This window comes from Pan troglodytes, chromosome 19, assembly GCF_028858775.2.
Source record: "Pan troglodytes isolate AG18354 chromosome 19, NHGRI_mPanTro3-v2.0_pri, whole genome shotgun sequence".
Lineage (NCBI taxonomy): Eukaryota > Metazoa > Chordata > Mammalia > Primates > Hominidae > Pan > Pan troglodytes.
The window spans coordinates 50,775,662-50,782,914 of NC_072417.2; positions in this window are offsets into that span (position 1 = coordinate 50,775,662).

A 7,253-nucleotide genomic window follows, 5' to 3' on the forward strand; every position below is an offset into this window, starting at 1 on the left:
ACTAAACAAAGAGCCAAGAAAGTTGTAGTAATCTGCTCTCTGGATTGACATGTTTTTCTTTTTCAGGACATGCAGGGAAGCATGTAGTTCCAGGGTTGCACACTCAGAGGCCTCTAGGGCCAGGCAGGTGGCAGCAGTGGCCTCAGTGATCTGGGGTGTCCATGCTCCTACAACAGGCAGCAGCTCCATGGCCTCGGTCGTAGCCGTCTGTCTTACAGGATTTGGGCCTGGTCGTGATCGATCTTTTAATTTTCCAAAAGAAATCAGAAATCGAGGTTGTTACACAAATTGTCAGGGCCTACTCAGCTGTGGGGAGGGGGCCTTCAGGGTCCCACAGCCAAGAAGAAGAGGCCTGGGACTCAAGAGGCAGGCAACACAGGCCACAGGCTGGGCTGTCCCTGCCCTGGCCCCACCATCTGCACCAAGCCTGGAGGACGGCCAGCTGGCCGGGGCAGGGAGAGGCGGCAGCTCTTCCGGCCTGCGTGCCTGCGTGTGGCCAGGCTGGGGAGTGGAGGTTTGCTCAGAGTCCACAGGAATGGGGGCTGACACTTCTAGTTCACCGTATCACTTCAGGGGCTGTGACTCGTGGGTGTGTGTAAGAGTCATTGATATATCATCTCCTTACGTGTCTGTGTCTGTGCATGTCCGGAGGGTGGTCTGGCTATCTCTGAGGGTGTTTCTGGGAATGACCATGTTATGTGTCTACATGCATGTTGGCCTGTTTATCTGGGGGTCTGACCTGCATCTCTGACTTGTGAATATGTGTGTGAATTGTACAGATGCATCCATCTTTGCATGTCATATGATCTGTGAGATGATGGTACATATTTATGTGTGTTTGTGGGCAACTGGGCTATCTGGCTGGCCCCACTGCATATATATCTGGGCTTCTATGTGATTGTCTATGAGTGTCATTGTGTGTGTGTATTCTGTCTGATTGAGCTGTATATGTTTGCATGTCTGTTTTATATATGCAGGTCCATGTGTCCATATCTATGTGCATGTTTGGGCTTGGCAAGTTGCCTCATACCTATAATCCCAGCACTTTGGGAGGCTGAGGCAGGAGGATCGCTTGAGGCCGGGAGTTTGAGACCGACCCGGACAGCATGGTGAGACCTCATCTCTACAAAAAAATTAAAAATTAGCTGGGCATGGTGGCACACACCTGTAGGCCCAGCTACTTGAAAGACTGAGGCGGGGGGATCGCTTGAGCCCAGGAAATTGAGGCTGCAGTGAGCTAGGATGGCATGACTGCACTCCAGGCTGGGCGACAGAGTGAGAACTTGTCTCTAAAAATAAAATAAAAATAATAAATAGAATAAGGTAAGTGCAGTCTGTGCCTATGCCTCTGCACAAGTGCGTGTCAGCATGCATAGTTGTGTGTTGTGTCCGGCTGAGTAGACACATGTGCATGCGTGTGAGTGTTGGATGCTGGGGCAGTCAGGGTTCGAGTCACTCACAGTCAGCACCCACTCCTCACTTCCTCATGCCTGGTTCCTACAGGTCCCCACAAGAAGCATGTAGGGCCCAAGCACCCCCTGCCACCTCTGAACCCCAAGCACAGGCACGAGAAGGTAAGGGTGGCCGACTGCAGGGCCCAGGCTTGGAGGACCCTGGAGCCGACTCCTGGTGCACGTACCACAACTGCCAGCCTGCCCTGGCCTGGCTCCTGGGAAACACTTGCCCTTGGCCAACTGGAGAGCTGTCGATTTGGGACACAGCCCCACAGTGGCCACCACTTTATCCCACCCTCAAATACTTCCTAAGGCCATTTGTTGCTAGGAGACGGGTACAGGCAGCCTGCTTTGATGGCTCTCTAGACACAGGCTCCAGGGACAGGAAGCCTGTCTGGCCCCTTTCCTATGAAGTGGCTGGGGAGGCTGGGGGTGGGCATCGGGGATGAAGGATAGATGGGGCAGCTTGGACAGAGTAAGCAGCAGGAAGTCTCAGAGCCTTAGGAGCAGAGGGGCCCTGGTACCCCTTGGTCAGGATGCTGAGCCCAGAGAGGGCAAGATCCTGACTTAGGTCACACAGCAACAATCCCCGGCAGAACTAGCATTCCTTTTGGAGAAATTCAGAGTTCATGGCCCCAGGAGTCATTCATTCACTCATGCATTCATGCATGCATTCATTCATTCATTCAGCAATTACATATTAAGCATCTACTATACGCCAGGCCCACTACTAAGCCCCGGCATACAGCAGTGGAAAAGACGGAGGCAATCCTCACCTCACAAAGCTGATACTCTGGTCAGAGAGACAGAAAACAAGTGAAGTAAGATCACGTCACTTTGTGCTAAGGGCTAGTAAATAAAATTACACCATGTAGAACATTGGAGTCGCTCTGTCCAAATGGTGGCCACTAGCCCCATGTGGCTATATGAGTTTCAAGTAATTGGAGTAATTGAAAATTAAGAGTCCAGTTCCTCCATTGCAGTAGCCACATTTCAGGGGCTTGTTAGCCACACGGGGCCGGTAGCTTCTGACAGAGGCTGGTGACAGTGGACAAAGAGCACTTCCATCACAGAAGGAGCTGCCGGACAGGGCTGGTGTGGGGAGTGGACAGAAGGCTGGGGGCTGGATGGCCGAGGACAGCGACATCTAGGCTGTCCTGCTGAGAAGGGGCGGCCACATGGTGATGCACCCGGGGGAGGGGACAGCAGGTGCAATGCTGGCCAGGTGGGGATGTGCTTGGTGTGTTCAAGGGACAGAAAGGACAGAGGCAGCGAGGGGAGAGGAGAGAGAGGTGGGGTTGGGGAGGTCAGCGGGGGTCTCTGGGGCCCGGGTAAGGAGTTTCTGCTTTATGTGGAGGGCGTCAGGAAGCCATGGGGGGAGGGGTTAAGCAGGAGAGTGGCATGGTTTTAACAATATATGGAGAATGGATTTGTGGGGGCAAGAGTGGAAGGAAGGAGCCCTAGGGAGGAGGCTGTTGTGTCACAGAGAGGAAGGTGACTGAGACCTGGGTGATATGGGAGTGGGGGTTGGGCAACAGCCATCATAGCCCAAGCCTCAGGGTTATGGATCCAGCTGTGCCTGAAGCTACGGCTTGCTTGACCCCCCCTCTACCTCCTTCCTCCTCTTGGTTGCTGGGCACTGACTTGAACACCCCTCATTACTACCACCCACCTATCCCCTCCCTCACAAAACCCCCGACTGTCTCTCCTCCTGTCCCTGTGCAGAGCACTCAGACGGGACCTAGGCTTCCCTCAGTGCCCTGGGTCCAGTTTCTTTTGCCGGGCTTTGCCCCTCTCATCGCATCCCAGGGTTGATAAGCTAGCCCTGTCTAGTCACATTGAGGTCCTGGGAAAATACCTTAGGCCACCTGGTGTTTCACTGACTTTCCCCACCAGGACGCTTTCCTGGAGCTGTGAGCAGGATGCAGGAGGAATCAGCTGGCTCTGGGTCTGGGGGGTGGGAGTGACTAAAAGAGAAGGCTCAGCTTCAGTTGCAAAGTCCCCCAGAGGGACTTTGGTTTGTTTACGGGAAGAACTTCCCCTCTATAAAAGGGCCGATGTCATCCTCGTGCATTCGTGCATTCACAGTGGAGGGGATCCCCTAGGACCCTAAAAATGAGATGGAAAACCTTCTCCCTAGGGCAGGCGTCCAGAGGCCGGCTCTGCTTCTCAAATGCTGGGCACTCATTCCCCCTCAGGATCTTTGCAGCTGCAGTTCCCTCTGCCTGGAATGCTGTTCCCCCAAGACCCCAGGTGGCTTCTGCATCTGGCTGCCAAGTCTCCTCCTGAGCGGTTATGCGGATTACCTGATGAGCACGGCTTCCTCCTTGGAAGCACCTTGTTTTGTCTCCGGTATTAGAACGCCAGCTCCACAAGGGCAGGGCGGTTGTTGATCTTGTTTTTCTCTGTCCCCTCCTGTCTGACACTATGCCTGGCATATGGTGGACGTTCCCAGGAGGTTTCTGGAATGAGCAGATGTCTGGGGTGAGTGTGGGCAGGTGGCTGCCATGCATACAGAGCCTGCCAGGCCCCAGGGGGCTCAGACTCACCCTCTCACTGCACCCTCCCAATGGGGATCAGGACTTTGAGCCTTGGAGAGGTGAGGTCACTCACTCGAGGTTGCACAGGCAGTATGTGGTGGGCCTGGTCTGGAGAGGCCTGGAGGGGACTTGCGGGGGTTGGAGGCTGGGCCAGGGCCTGGGGACACACTGCCTTTCCGCATGACAGCTCTCCATCCGTCCACAGGCCCTGCCTCCCCTGCCAAGTCGCACCTGGGGCTTCCCCGGCCACCTTGGGTCCTCAGGTACAGTCACCACTGCAGGGGACTGTCCTGTGGCGCACAGCAGCAGGCCCTGCAGCCCAGATTCACACAGCAAGCGAATGAGGCATAGCTGAAAACCGTGCGCATGGTGGCCTCAGTCCACACAGGGTGGACCCAGCCCTGGACAGGCATGTGGCTCCACCCAACACTGGGCAGGCAGCCCTGCCTCCTGAGTGCACCTGCCACGCCCGGGGCTTACGTCAGCTGGGGGGACTGGGGCAGCCTCTCTGAAGAATGCAGCTCATTGTCAGCGATGGGGCAGGATTCCTTCGCAATGGCCACACCCAGAGGCAAGTCTGTCCAGGCGGACAAGGGCAGCTGAGTGAGGCGCCCAAGGAAGTCTGACCCCCTCTGCCCTGTGATGGTCCAGCAGCTCCAGGAAAAAGGACCAGAGTACCCATTGCCACCTGACCTTGCAACCACACACACGTGTGACTTTTATAATGAGAGAAAAAAAAAAACATGTTATAAAAACAACTTCTGTATGACTTGCCCAATGCCAGGATTATTCTAAGCATGGAAACTTTTTTTCATTAATTTTAAAAAAATGTTTGAGATGAGATCGTGTTCTGTCACCCAAGCTGGAGGGCAGTGGTGTGATCATAGCTCACAGTATCTTGGAACGTCCAGACTCAAGGGATCCTCCTGCCTCAGCCTCCTAAAGTTCTGGGATTACAGGTCTGAGCCACCACACCCGGTTTAAGCTCATATCTTGATCCTCACAACAACTGTCTGAGGAGGAAGTATTATCCTTACTCACACTTTGTAGTTGGGGAAAATGAGATCTGGGTAACTGGCCCACGTTCACACAGCCAGGAAGCGGGGGGCCAGGATTCACACCCAGTGTGGCCCAGTGTCCTCCTGGCTCCTGAGCAGCACCACACACAGCTTTCAGAATCGTGCACACAGCCATCACTCTGGAACCATAGGGTAGGGCTGAGAAAACTGGGCATGAGGGTTGAGTTCCACCTACCCGTCCACAGGGCCTGGTCCAGAATTTGCTCAAGATCTTTATTGAACAAACGACACAGCATACCATGATGGCAAAAAGGCCAGGCTCTGGCTGAATTTCAAGAACAGGCAAAGGCAGGTGTGGCAGCTCACGCTGGTAATCCCAGCACTTTGAGAGGCTGGGGTGAAAGGATCTCCTGAGCCCAGGAGACCAGCCTGGGCAACATGGAAAAACCCTGCCTCTAAAAAAATACAAAGATTAGCTGGGTGTGATTGTGTGCCCCTTGTAGTCCTAGCTACTTGGGAGGCTGAGGTGGGAGGATCACTTGAGCTGGGGAGGTTGAGGCTGCAGTGAGCAGTGATGGCACCACTGCACTCCAGCCTTGGCAACAGAGTGAGACCCCATCTCAAAAAATAAAGAAATATATACATACATATATAAATAAATAAATGCTGGCTGGGTCCAGTGGCTCACGCCTGTAATCCCAGCACTTTGGGAGGCCGAGACGGGTGGATCACAAGGTCAGGAGTTCAAGACTAGCCTGGCCAACATGGTGAAACCCCCTTCTCTACTAAAAATACAAAAATTAGCTGGGCATGGTGGCACATCCTTGTAATCCCAGCTGCTCCGGAGGTTGAGGCAGGAGAATCGCTTGAACCTGGGAGGCGGAGGTTGCAGTAAGCCGAGATTGCGCCACTGTGCTCCAGCCTGGGAGACAGAGAGAGACTCTATCTCAAAAAAATTAATTAATTAAAAATAAATAAATAAATGTTATTGTGTATATTTAAGGTATAAAAGCTATATTATATATAAAGATAGTAAAAGTATAACTATAATGAAACAAATGAACAGATCCATCATCTGAGATATTAACAGTGAACCGTAGTTTTTGCTTTTGTGGCAGGAACAGCTAAAATCTACTTAACATGAATCCCATGCACTGTGCAACTTTCTTACCTGTGGTTCCCATGCTGTACATTAGATCTCTAGGCTTGTTTTGTTCTTTGTGTGTATTTGACTTGTTTTCTTCGATTCCACACATAATTTCCTCTTTTTTTTTTTTTTTGAGACGGAGCCTCGTTCTGTGGCCCAGGTTTAGTGCAGTAGCGCAATCTCGGCTCTCGGCTCACTGCAACCTCCGTCTCCCTGATTCAAGTGATTCTCATGTCTCAGCTTCCGAGTAGCTGGGACTACAGGCGTGTGCTGCCACACCTGGCTAAGTTTTGTATTTTTAGTAGAGATGGGGTTTCACCATGTTGGCCAGGCTGGTCTCAAATGCCTGACCTCGAGGGACCCTCCCACCTCAGCCTCCCAAAGTGCTGGGCTTACAGGTGTGAGCCACTGTGCCCGGCCTAATTTTTTTTAATGAATAAGAAATGCAGGCTCTGGAACCTGGCTTAAATCTCTGCTACTTTTGGCTGGGTGACCTTGGTTTCTCTGCTTCCATTTCATCATGTGTATGTTTGGGGGTGATCCTACTACTGTAACAACAATGGATTATCCAGAGCAGAAATGAGGTACCAAGCACCCAGCGCCGTGCCTGGCACATAGGAAGTGTCAATGAATTGGTACCAATGATTGATAGTGAGATTTACACCATGAGCCACGAGACATTTACCTACAAATATTAGCCAAGCACTGCGTGTGCCAGACCCTGGGCTGGGCTCTGGGGATAAAGCAGGAAACAGAACAGACCCAGCCCCTTTGCTCAGGGAGCTGACATTCTAGCGCCTTTGCTGTCAGCAACAGCTCACTGTGACTTGCCCACAGCTGCACAGCTAGAAGTGCTTCAGGGGACCCAAGCCTGATCCCTCTGCGGGGGAAGCATATGCTTTTGCTGCCTGTGCTTGGGGTATTCCTGAGGTCCTGACAGACAGTCCCTGCCCAGCCCAGGGATCCTGTGCCTGTCACCTCCAGAGAGGTGGGACAGAAATCCTGGGAGCTCAGAGCAATAAGGGCTGTGAGTTAGTGAGTGACACCCACTACTGGGCTCCAGGAGGGAGAGTACAGGGTGCTCTGCCTCTCT